The 13,234-nt window shown below is 43.3% G+C and overlaps 1 long non-coding RNA gene across 2 annotated transcripts; it reads right to left on the reverse strand.

The window, feature by feature from the left end:
• Nucleotides 1–3,091: 3,091 nt before the first annotated feature.
• On the reverse strand, nt 3,092–4,022 carry LOC139194393 (uncharacterized). Of its 2 annotated transcripts, none has more exons than XR_011579158.1 (3): nt 3,853–4,022; nt 3,672–3,769; nt 3,092–3,496 (listed from the first exon to the last, which is right to left on the reverse strand). It is a non-coding gene; the product is annotated as an uncharacterized lncRNA (long non-coding RNA). The 2 variants fall into 2 exon arrangements; XR_011579159.1 differs by lacking the exon at nt 3,092–3,496 and adding an exon at nt 3,559–3,588 and having other exon boundaries at nt 3,853–3,983.
• Between the last annotated feature and the right edge of the window lie 9,212 nt (nt 4,023–13,234).

Below are 13,234 nucleotides of genomic sequence, written 5' to 3' on the forward strand. Positions count from 1 at the left end.
TGTCTCTATTCATTTACGTACTTATCCTCACTAGTGACCAAAGCAACCAAGCGAAGGTCATAAAACCTGACACTTTCTGTTGTACCAAAGTCTTCGCTGATTTTGTGCATCAACATTTGGCGCCGTCTGTGGGAAACGACACTTATTCCTACTCTCTTCAGCTGTGTCAAGCTGGTTTCTATCATTCGTACACTTTCTTTTGATCAGGCATCCCTCTCCAGCATGGGAAGCGAAGGAAGCCACAGCACACAGAATGACACCCCCCTTGCACATAGTGCGAAACAACGAAAGAAGGAAGGAAAACGAGTTCTTCTTCAAGCTAAAGTCGATGAGTTGGAAGCTCAGAACAACAAGATAGCAATGAGGAATGAGGTCCTCCAAGAGCAATATGAGAAGCTCTTCGAGACACTTCACGAAGCTAGGCAAGCTCAGACACGCGAGCTTGTTGCCCCCGTGGAAGTTAACCATCAACGGGGTGCCCTCCAACATGGAGGGTCACATGCATTCGACATAGATATCCCTGATAGGGAACAAATTACCCCTCGATTTGATAATCAACATGAGGCTTCTCTTAACCCAGTTGCTTCGACCCGAACCATGAGAAGCGGAGGGAGACACCTTTTTGCTGAAGGGGCAGAAGGATCGAAAGCCGTCTTTCGCGATTGTCGGGATTTCCTGAAGCAACGTCGAGAGAATTCCATCCATATAAGCTCAAAGATCAATGACCCAAGGATTTCTGAGAGACTCGGTCCCCTGCCACGGCCCGAGCCGGCCACCAACTTGGGGAAGGTGCAACAAGTCCTAGAGAGACATGAGGGTACAGGGGACTCAGAGGTGTTCCGACAGACATACCCTGGAAGCCAGTACAGCGAGTCCAGGGAAAAATCACATGCCCTTGATCAAACCTTCCTAATTCCAAGAGGAGATGGAGATTTACGAAAGAAAGCTCCAGTGGCACATAACTCCGCTCAGGACCCCCTTGTCCTACAACTTCTTGAGGAAGTAAACAAGTTGAAGGCTGAACGTCAGGCTGAAATACCTGACTGGAACCAACCCAGGCCTGGCCCTCTTACAAGGAGGATCCTCAACACCCCCCTTCAAGCAAAGACAAAGCAGAAGCTTGGCTTGCAACTTTATACTGGAAAAGAGGACCCGATTGAGCACCTTAACCTCTTTGAGTCCACCATGGCATACCGGATGCACACCGACGAAGAGCGATGTCTTCTCTTCCCCTCCACCCTCTCTGGCGGAGCTCTAAATTGGTATTGTCGTCTTACACCTGAGACGGTAGACTCATTTGAGGAATTGAGGAAACTATTTGTTTCCCAACACATTTTCCAAACCGATCGCTTGCACTTTGCAGATGACCTGTACACTATCCGCCAGAAGCCAGACGAGTCATTACGTATGTATGCTGGCCGCTTCAGCCATGAATACTCCCGGTGTGCCGAGGCAGACGACAAGACTGCCCTCAAAGCCTTCACGGCAGGCCTACGTGATTGTTTCTTTAAATACATGATCAATGCCAATACTTGGAAGACTTACTCTGAGGTGATGGCGCAGGCTTATAACCATGCCTCCGCCGAGGCAAAGACATATCAGGAGAAACCCCCTCACCCAACGCCATGGAGGAAGAACTAGCAATAGCTAAAGTTCGACGATTGGGAAGATCATCCAATGTTTCTCTAGTACAGGACTCTAACAAAGACCCTGAAGACTCCGACATTGCAGACTCAGACTTAGAGCTAAAGCTAGAAGAGCCCTCATCACTAGAACTTCCAGGCTCTGACATCTACAATAAGAAGAAACAAATTCTATCACTACATGCATGATCAAAACATAAGGAAGTTCCTATATTACCCACAGGAAGATGGTGCAAAGCGATGCCGGAACCCCTTCTCAATCAGAAAGCAATCCGTCTTCCACAGTCACTACAAAACAAGCAAATGAAGACCGTGTCAAGCGCCAAAAAAAAAAAAAAAAAAAAAAAAAAAACAGCTTCATCCAAAAAGCTTCACCCGAAAAGCTTCACCTCCAAAACTTCACCCAAAAAGCTTCATCCAAAAAGTTTCACCCAAAAAGCTTCACCTAAAAAAGCTTCACCCAAAAAAAAAAACTTCACCTCCAAAAAGCTTCACCCACAAAGCTTCACCTAAACAGCTTCATCCAAAAAGCTTCACCCGAAAAGCTTCACCTCCAAAACTTCACCCAAAAAGCTTCATCCAAAAAGTTTCACCCAAAAAGCTTCACCTAAAAAAGCTTCACCCAAAAAAAAAACTTCACCTCCAAAAAGCTTCACCCAAACAGCTTCACCTAAAAAAGCTTCACCCACAAAGCTTCACCTAAACAGCTTCATCCAAAAAGCTTCACCCGAAAAGCTTCACCTCCAAAACTTCACCCAAAAAGCTTCATCCAAAAAGTTTCACCCAAAAAGCTTCACCTAAAAAAAACTTCACCTCCAAAAAGCTTCACCCACAAAGCTTCACCTAAACAGCTTCATCCAAAAAGCTTCACCCGAAAAGCTTCACCTCCAAAACTTCACCCAAAAAGCTTCATCCAAAAAGTTTCACCCAAAAAGCTTCACCTAAAAAAGCTTCACCCAAAAAAAAAACTTCACCTCCAAAAAGCTTCACCCAAACAGCTTCACCTAAAAAAGCTTCACCCACAAAGCTTCACCTAAACAGCTTCATCCAAAAAGCTTCACCCGAAAAGCTTCACCTCCAAAACTTCACCCAAAAAGCTTCATCCAAAAAGTTTCACCCAAAAAGCTTCACCTAAAAAAGCTTCACCCAAAAAAAACTTCACCTCCAAAAAGCTTCACCCAAACAGCTTCACCTAAAAAAGCTTCACCCACAAAGCTTCACCTAAAAAGCTTCACCCACACAGCTTCACCCAAAAAAACTTCACCCGAAAAGCTTCACTTAAAAAAGCTTCACCTACAAAGCTTCACCTAAAAAAGCTTCACCTACAAAGCTTCAACACAAAACCTTGCTCCAAATAAACAAATTTTGTTCAAAAAACCCAAGATGCCCTTGAACTTGTACAAAAACACTTGGGTAAACATAAACATTTTTTGTTTTACACCCACAAGGGCCCAAAATTTTCCTTCTTATTTATTCACTTATATATGTTCCCAAACATATTATAATAGATCCAACAACAAGCCAAAGTCCCAAGTTTCATAATGGACAAAAGTACAAGCAATTCATCAATAATGAAGGTGCTACAAAACTTGGAATCTGCCCCAAAATAGAAATCCAACCCAAGAGACTTTTTCTCTCTCTCCCTCTTCCGCCTCCTTTCATCTATCAAATTTCTGCAACCTCTGCTCTTCTCCAATGGAGCTGAATTTTGGACACCCTATAGTTTTTGAGCATATGAACAACTTTCAAGAAGGAACCATTTCTGTTTGAGCGACGGAAATTAAAGTGTTGAAGCTCCAAACATGACAGTCGGATTCTTGCAGATTTCGAAGCTGCTGTGATGTTTCGAAGATCTGGAAATATTTAACCATTAGTTCATTCTGAATTTTTGATATGTTATGAAAGAGACGATGAGGAACAACTTCAATGAAGAAAGCATGCTGATCTGAACAATAGAAAATGGAGTTTCGAAGCTCACAACAAATCTAACGGGTTGACAGAAAAATCATAACCAGTCATTCATCATACCTGCATTTCTTGAGTTATACAGCTCCGAGGGATCTCAATTTTGGATATGTTGTAGTTCACAAGTTAAGGAACAACTTCGATGAAGAAAGTATGTTGATCTGAGCAAGAGAAAATGGAGTTTCGAAGCTCACAACAAGTCTGACAGGTTGACAGAAAAATGATGAACAGTCACTCATCATACCTGAATTTCTGGATTTGTACTGCTCCGATGGATCTCAAATTTGGATATGTTGTAGCTGACAAGGTGAGGAACAACTTCGATGAAGAAAGTATGTTGAGATGAACAAGAAAAAATGGAGTTTAGAAGCTCACAACAAGTCTGACGGGTTAACAGAAAATTGATGAACAGTTACTCATCATACCTGAATTTCTGAAGTTGTACTACTCCGATGGATCTCAAATTTGGAGATGTTGTAGTTCACAAGATAAGGAACAACTTTCATGAAGACGACTTTGCGATCTGAGCTATAGAGAATGGTGTTATCTTGCATCCACTCAGGCTGATTAGTGGAAACGAAAAGCAATTCCACCAAAGAAAAGATGAAAAAGAGAGAAAAGCTACTAATTGCACTTAATCTTGTCTAGTCAATAGCATGCAGCATCAAACACACAAAAGTTGGAAATATTTTTAGATAAGGCATATGCGAATGTGTGACATCGAAACAAGGATTCGTTACTTTGACAAATTAGTAACAAGCGAGACACCTCATTCGGCAACTCTCTTCGCCTGAAGACTTGGGGGACTCCCACCATATGCTACTGCACCTTAATACTCGGCAGTCTCACAACCACTCAGTGACTTGGATTTTTCAAGTCTCCAACCGAGAAGTTTTCCTCACTCGGGAAATTAAGGGAACACTACCTCAAACTACATGCTTCACTCACAAAGCTTCAACAATACAGGTTTCAACAAAAGCAAAAATTCAAAGAACTTTATGAAGAAGGCTTTGGTGTATTTAACACAATATATTGAAATGAAGCAAAGCTTATTTATTAATATTTTCGATAAGCCACAAATATGTACATATACATGAGTCAAAATAAACAAACAAAAGGGAGCCTTCACAAAGGTTGCTTAGGGGAAGTCTCAGCAGTCGGTAGAGCCCCAGAAAGAGAAAGCACCGGAGGGTGGTTATCCGGAGCCTCAGTACTTGACAAAACCCCAGAAGGAGGAGGCATTGGAGGTTCATCATTTGAAGCTTCATTACCAGGTACAGCCCCAGAGGACGAAGGCAATAAATACCTTTGGAACAAACCCATAAACCGCTGATGATCAAGTAAAACCTTACCATCAGATTCCTTCATCTGGTCAAGCTTCCTCTTCATGTTTGTAGCATAGTCATGGGCGAGCCGGTGCAACTGCTTATTCTCATGCTTGAGCCCTCTAATCTCCTGTTTGAGACTCATCACTTCAGCAGCCAATGATTCAACTTGGCGGGTTCTAGCAAATAGGCGTTGGGCCATATTAGACACAGAACCTGCACACTGAACACTAAGAGCCAGAGAGTCCTTAACAGCCAACTCATCAGACCGTTTGGAAAGTAGTCTGTTATCTTTGGGAGTGAGAAGGTTCCTGGCCACCACTGCAGCGGTCATATCATTCTTCATCACAGAATCCCCAACTGTAAGAGGACCAGTAGGGGATATGAAGGATGGGCGCCATATGTTGTCTGGAGAAGGCGTGGCTGTCTCTTCTCCAAGGTTCAGGTCAAAACGACGGTCGGAGGGTCCAGACATTTTCAAATGTGTTGAAGAAGGAAGAGGTCAGACAAATCAAGATCTTAGAAGTGCAAGAAATGAGCTTCTACTGGTAGAGATTCAGGTGTGCTGTGGAACTTAATGCCAGCCTCTATAAAAATCTGCACTCGACGGAGCTTCAGAAATCGAAGAGGCGTTTGCTTTCTCAAAAGCTGGGCTGCTCAGAGACCACGAGGGCCGATCTCAGAAATCGAAGAGGCGTTTGCTTTCTCAAAAGCTGGGCTGCTCAGAGACCACGAGGGCCGATCTCAGAAATCGAAGAGGCGTTTGCTTTCTCAAAAGCTGGGCTGCTCAGAGACCACGAGGGACGATCTCAGAAATCGAAGAAGCACCTGCTTTTTCAGCCTCGTCAGCACCTGTCACATGCACAATCAGCTTTGCGAAAATTACGGGCAATCTGTCGAAGATTTCTGGTGAAGTAAAAAGCACGTGAATCTTACTGTTCAATCACCGCTCTCCATATGCACCATCAACTCCTCGGGTACCACATATAACTTTGTCAAAGATCTCTGACAAAGTTTAGGCACGAGAATTTCGAAGTTCCAGCTACCCTACTATTACCCATAAGGGTAAAGGAACAGCACCACTGCTTGACAACTGGAAAGTCCCTATGTGTGTCGACCTCCGTGTTTTGCGGCAAGACAGGTTGGCAAGAACGTCCAACCTTTACTCACATTCGAGAAAAGACTCCTAACATAATTACTTTCTCAAAAACCGGAGTAGCACCGCTTTCCGAATCTCGAGAGTCAGATCCTCGACGGGATTGCTTGTTCGAAAACCGAAGAGGCACAACTCTCAGAACTTCGAGAGCCAGATTTCCTTAGATAAAGCTTGTCTGTAATCTTCACACGTAACATCAGCTTTCCAGATACCACATACCACTTTTTCAAAGTGCTCTGACAAAATTAAAACACGTGAAGCTGGCAGCTCCCACTACATTGCTGTGACCAAGAAGGGTAAAGGAATATCATTACTACTTGTTATTGGGAAATCCCTATATACATTGACCTCCCTCCTCAACGGACAGACAAACCTGCAAAAATGCTCAACCCTTTCTCGCATTCGAAAAGGCACCCTCAACATAACCTCTCGAAATACTCAGCTTTATTTCCCCCCGATAATACCTCAGCAAATAAGCCACACCAAGAACAAGAGTATCTCATATCATCAGGGTCGAAAGCAAGAGTATCCCATATCATGCTTTCTCCCTATCTTTGTCTTTGTCCTTGTCCACACCTGCAGGACAAGGAGAAAGAGAGCAGTCAGTCGGAACCTGAAATCAAACCTCCAATTTGGAACTGACTGCCTGGAGCCTTTGCCTGGTTGCTTACTTAGCATTGCTCTCGAGTACTCATCCTCAACTGCTGTCAAGGTCACGAATTCCACCGGCAAATACCTCATGACAGTTGATCAGATATTGGCTCTTTACACTGAAGCTGCCAAGCATGGATGAGTCACTATGAAGGAATGTTCTGAAGGACCATTTAAATGCAAAGGTTGCACACCACTTCTGCCATGCAAAAGATTGAAGCAGAAGGTTCAACGGTGAGCTGAAACAGATCACTACAGCACGACACCTTTCCATACCACATTCATTATTCCGTCAACAGCAAAAGTATCCCATATCATCAAGGTCGAACGTACTCTAGATTTGATGGACTTGTTTTGACCCTCAAATTTTTGAGTCGACCTTATACTCTGAAGGGCACCAGAAAACCCTCCAGCACAGTTCAAGAATAAGCCTGTGGAAAGTTACTTCTTCAAAAGCAAAAGTATCTCATATCATCTCTTATCCATTTGCTTCTCCTTATCCTGGCAGTTGAATGAGAGACAAGGAGAAGGAGAACAATCAACCGGAAGCCGAAGTCAAACCTCTGACCCTGGGTTGCTTACTTGGAAGTTTGACTGCTTACCTTGTCTGTCACCTCTTTCGGCAGATCTCCTAGCTCGGCGACTTGGGGGACTCCTACTATAGGGTTTGTATCACACTTGACTAAACCCGAAACTACAACTAAGTTTTAGGTGAAATTGATACATTACCTTGTGCGTCAACATCAGCTAAGTACACCATTCCCGGATGGAGGAAAGGTACTTCCAGAGAAGGGCAGATGAAGATCAGACCACACTTCGGTACTTAGAAGTTTCGTGATTACTCAAGGGATTGGATCTTGCAAGTCCCCAACCGAGGAGTTTCCCTCACTCGGGAACTTAAGGGAGCACTGTTTGTACCATACTTGACCAATCCCGAAACTACCGAGCACCGGCCAACGCTATACTGTCAAGGACCCAGAAGAGTTCCCCTCCGACCAGGAGGCCAATCACTACTCGACACGTGTCAAGATTAGAAGCCAATCAGAGCGCAGCACGTGTCGACATCAAGAACCAATCATAACATGACACATGTCAATGTGACAAAGCTACAAGTTTTTCTATAAATAGGGGTCATTCCCCCACAATATCGCCTAATGCCATTTTGTGTTAAATCATTCACAAGAACTCACTAAATTGAGAGCTTGATCCTTTGTACTTGTGTAAGCCCTTCACTACTAATAAGAACTCCTCTACTCCGTGGACGTAGCCAATCTGGGTGAACCACGTACATCCTGTGTTTGCTTCTCTGTCTCTATTCATTTACGTACTTATCCTCACTAGTGACCGAAGCAACCAAGCGAAGGTCATAAAACCTGACACTTTCTGTTGTACCAAAGTCTTCGCTGATTTTGTGCATCAACATACGTAATTGAAATATAAAAAATGTTAGACAAAATTAGTGTAACATATCGCATGTAATATAGAAATGTTACATTCAAATTATTATTATTTTTTTCATTGGATAATTCAGTGCTAGTAATTACGGGTGGGAATTAAGTTGAATTGTAATTGTCACTTAGTACTATGAATTAGTGGTATTCCTCTTCATTTGTATCATATTATTGTTAGTTTCTTGTGAAGCTCCCACTCTCCCACCCCCTTAGTGTAGATAATACTGTTTGTTAAAAAAAAAAAAACAAAGAATTGCAATCGGACCCCATGGTCGGTTCGGTGTAGTTTGTGTATACTGATTACTTAATTACAAATCTGGTTCAGGATTTGAATTTCTAAAACCTTATTTTTAACCTAACCAAATCAAATTGAACCAATAAGCAAATTTGAAAATCATTTTGGAAGTTTGCAGCAATGAGGGTCATACGAACCCTTGACCCTTTCCTTCCAATATTTGTCAAGCCACCAACAAAGTAGCTAGGTGTCATTTTGATTTATTTTTTCATGTCTTATAGTTTCTTGATATATGTTCTTGTAACGAATTTTTAACAATTGTTATTAATAGTTCATGAAATTTTGAAAAGTCTCCCGTCCAAACACGATAAGGTATAAGAACTTCAAAATAAAATAAAATAAAAAACGCTATTTGTTACTTTCAACTTTTGGCATAAAAAATTAAACATGTTTATGAATCACCAAAATCTTTTTTCCTTATAAATCATAAAAATACTTACAAAACAAATTGACCTTTTATTAAAAAGATATTGCTGTGTTTAATCTATCAAAAGTGTATTTCAACAAAATTACTTGTGGTTACTAGTGCTTCCAAACGAATCACATATAGCAACAACAACAACAACAACAAAGCCTTTTCCCACTAAGTGGGGTCGGCTATATGAATCCTAGAACGCCATTGCGCTCGGTTTTGTGTCATGTCCTCCGTTAGATCCAAGTACTCTAAGCCTTTTCTTAGAGTCTCTTCCAAAATTTTCCTAGGTCTTCCTCTACCCCTTCGGCCCTGAACCTCTGTCCCGTAGTCACATCTTCGAACCGGAGCGTCAGTCGGCCTTCTTTGCACATGTCCAAATCACCGGAACCGATTTTCTCTCATCTTTCCTTCAATTTCGGCTACTCCTACTTTACCTCGGATATCCTCATTCTCAATCTTATCCTTTCTCGTGTGCCCACACATCCCATGAAGCATCCTCATCTCTGCTACACCCATTTTGTGTACGTGTTGATGTTTCACCGCCCAACATTCTGTGCCATACAACATCGCTGGCCTTATTGCCGTCTTATAAAATTTTCCCCTGAGCTTCAGTGGCCTACGACGGTCACACAACAATGCTGGATGCACTCTTACACTTCATCCATCCAGCTCGTATTCTATGGTTGAGATCTCCATCTAATTCTCCGTTCTCTTGTAAGATAGATCCTAGGTAGCGAAAACGGTCGCTTTTTGTGATCTTCGCTAAATTGCTCCGGTCATTAGTGTGGATAAGTATATAAATGGATAGAGATAGGAAAGCAAACACAAGATGTACGTGGTTCACCCAGATTGGCTACGTCCACGGAATAGAAGAGTTCTCATTAATTGTGAAGGGTTTACACAAGTACATAGGTTCAAGCTCTCCTTTAGTGAGTACAAGTGAATGATTTAGTACAAATGACATTAGAGTACAAATGACATTAGGAAATATTGTGGGAGAATGATCTCGTAATCACGAAACTTCTAAGTATCGGAGTGTGGTATCATCTTGACTTGCCTTATCTGTCTCATAGGTAGATGTGGCAGCTTCTCTGGAAGTACTCTTCCTCCATCCAGGGGTGGTATCTTTAACTGGTGGAGATGCACAAGGTAATGTATCAATTTCACTTGAAGCTTACTTGTAGTTTCAGGCTTGGTCAAGCGCGATACAAACCATGTAGTAGGAGTCCCCCAAGTCGCCGAGCTAGGGGATTTGCTGAAAGAGGTGACAGACAAGGTAAGCAATCAGAGCTCCGGCTGATTGTTCACCTTCTCCCCATCTTGCAGCAGCATGAAGGATAAAGAGAAGAAAAATGAGAAGAGATGATATGGGATACTTTTGCTTTTGAAGAAGTAACTTTCCACAGGCTTATTCTTGAACTGAGCTGGAGGGTTTTCTGGTTTCCTCCAGAGTATAAGGCCGACTGAAGAATTTGAGGGTCAAAACAAGTCCATCAAATCTAAAGTACGTTCGACCCTGCTGATATGAGATACTTTTGCTTTTGACAGAGTAATGGATGGATCGGCACGTGTGCTGTTACGCTTGTCTCCACATGCTTCCTTGTATCCTTCGCACTTGCCCTATCTGTTCCTCAAGCAGATGCGGTATCTTCCCTGGCAACATAAGATGTTGAAGATGAGTACTCGAGAGCAATGCCAGGTAAGTAATCAGGTAAGGGGTTCCAGGCTGTCAGTTCCTGGCTGGGAGCTTGATTTCAAGTGCTGACTGATTGCTCTCTTTCTCCTTGTCTTGCAGGTAAAAACAAGGCCAAAGGAAAAGACAGGGAAAAAGCATGATATGGGATACTCTTGCTTTTAACCCTGATGATATGAGATATTCTTGCTCTAGTATAGCTTGTTTGCAAAGGTATTATCGGGGGGAAAGAAAGCTGAATATTTTGAAAGGCTTCGTTGGGAGTGCCCTCTCAGATATGAGGAAGGGTTGAGCATTTTTGCAGGTCTGCCTGTCCGTTGGGGATGGAGGTCGACATATATAGGAGTCTCCCTAACAACAAGTAGTAATGCTATTCCTTTACCCTGTTTGGTCATAGCATGGTAGTGGGAGCTGCCAGCTTCACATGTTTTAACTCTGTCAGAGCACTTTGAAAAAGTGGTATGTGGTATCTGGCTCTCGAGATTCGGAGAACGATGCTTCTTCGATTTTTGAGAAAGCAATCATGGTGGGGGTCTGGCTCTCGAGATTCGGGGAGCAGTGTCTCTTCGATTTTTGAGAAAGTAATCATGTTGGGAGTCTGGCTCTCGAGATTCGGAAGGCGGTGCCTCTTCGATTTTGGAGTAAGCAATCTTGTTGGGAGTGTTTTCTCGGATGTGAGTAAAGGTTGGGCATGTTTGCTAGTCTACCTTGCCACGAAGCACGGAGGTTGACACACAGGGACTTTCCAATTATCCAGCAGTGGTACTGTTCCTTTACCCTTGTGGGTAATAATATGGTAGCTAGACCTTCAAAATTTATGTGTCTAAACTTTGTTAGTGCTGTTTCTTTGCTATTCTTTTACCTTTCTTGGTCAGAGCGATGTAGTGGGAGCTGCAAGCTTCACGTGCTCAACTTTGGCAGAGACTTTGACAAAGTTATCTGTGGTACCCATGAGCTATTGTTGCGTGTGGGAAGTGGGTGATTGAACAGTAAGATTCATGTGCTTTCTACTTCACCAGAAGTCTTCGACAGAATGCCCATAATTTCCGCAAAGCTAAGTGTGCGTGTGACAGGTGCTGACAAGGCTAGAAAAGAAGGTGCCTCTTCGATTTCTGAGATCGGCCCTCGTGGTCTCTGAGCAGCCCAGCTTTTGAGAAAGCGAGCGCCTCTTCGATTGATTCGGAGAACGATGCCTCTTCGATTTTTGAGAAAGCAATCATGCTGGGGGTCTGGCTCTCGAGATTCGGGGAGCAGTGTCTCTTCGATTTTTGAGAAAGTAATCATGTTGGGAGTCTGGCTCTCGAGATTCGGAGGGCGGTGCCTCTTCGATTTTTGGAGCAAGCAATCTTGTTGGGAGTGTTTTCTCGAATGTGAGTAAAGGTTGAGCATGTTTGCTAATCTACCTTGCCACGAAGCACAGAGGTTGACACACAGGGACTTTCCAATTATCCAGCAATGGTACTGTTCCTTTACCCTCTCTTCGATTTTTGAGAAAGTAGTCATGTTGGGAGTCTGGCTCTCGAGATTCGGAGGACGGTGCCTCTTCGATTTTGGAGCAAGCAATCTTATTGGGAGTGTTTACTCGAATGTGAGTAAAGGTTGGGCATGTTTGCTAGTCTACCTTGCCACGAGGCACAGAGGTTGACACACAGGGACTTTCCAATTATCCAGCAGTGGTACTGTTCCTTTACCCTTGTGGGTAATAATATGGTAGCTAGACCTTCAAAATTTATGGGTCTAAACTTTGTTAGTGCTGTTTCTTTGCTATTCTTTTACCCTTCTTGGTCAGAGCGATGTAGTGGGAGCTGCAAGCTTCACGTGCTCAACTTTGGCAGAGAACTTTGGCAAAGTTATCTGTGGTACCTATGAGCTATTGCTGCGTGTGGGAAGTGGGTGATTGGACAGTAAGATTCATGTGTTTTCTACTTCCCCAGAAGTCTTCGACAGAATACCCATAATTTTCGCAAAGCTGAGTGTGCGTGTGACAGGTGCTGACAAGGCTGGAAAAGTAGGTGCCTCTTCGATTTCTGAGATCGGCCCTCGTGGTCTCTGAGGAGCCCAGCTTTTGAGGAAGCGAGCGCCTCTTCGATTTCTAAGATCGGCTTTCATGGTCTTTGAGCAGCCCAACTTTTGAGAAAGCAAACACCTCTTTGATTTATGAGATCAACCCTCGTGGTCTCTAAGCAGCCCAGCTTTTGAGAAAGCAAACGCCTCTTCGATTTCTGAGCAGGCGCCTCTTCGATGTCTGAAGCTCCGTCGAGTGCAGCTTTTTATAGGGGCTGGCATTAAGTTCCAAAGCACACTTGAATCTCCACCAGTAGAAGCTCCATTCTTGCACTTCTAAGATCTTGATTTGTCCGACCTTTTCTCTCTTCAATACCTTTGAAAATGTCTGGCCCATCCGACCGTCGTTTTGACTTGAACCTTGTTGAAGAGGTAGCCCCGCCTTCTCCAGACAACATATGGCGCCCATCCTTCGTCTCCCCTACTGGTCCTCTTACCGTTGAGGATTCCGTGATGAAGAATGATATGACCGCTGCGGTGGTGGCCAGGAACCTTCTCACTCCCAAAGATAACAGACTACTTTCCAAACGGTCTGATGAGTTAGCTGTTAAGGATTCACTGGCTCTCAGTGTTCAG

Source organism: Malus domestica, chromosome 03 (assembly GCF_042453785.1).
Source record: "Malus domestica chromosome 03, GDT2T_hap1".
Taxonomy (NCBI): Eukaryota; Viridiplantae; Streptophyta; class Magnoliopsida; order Rosales; family Rosaceae; genus Malus; species Malus domestica.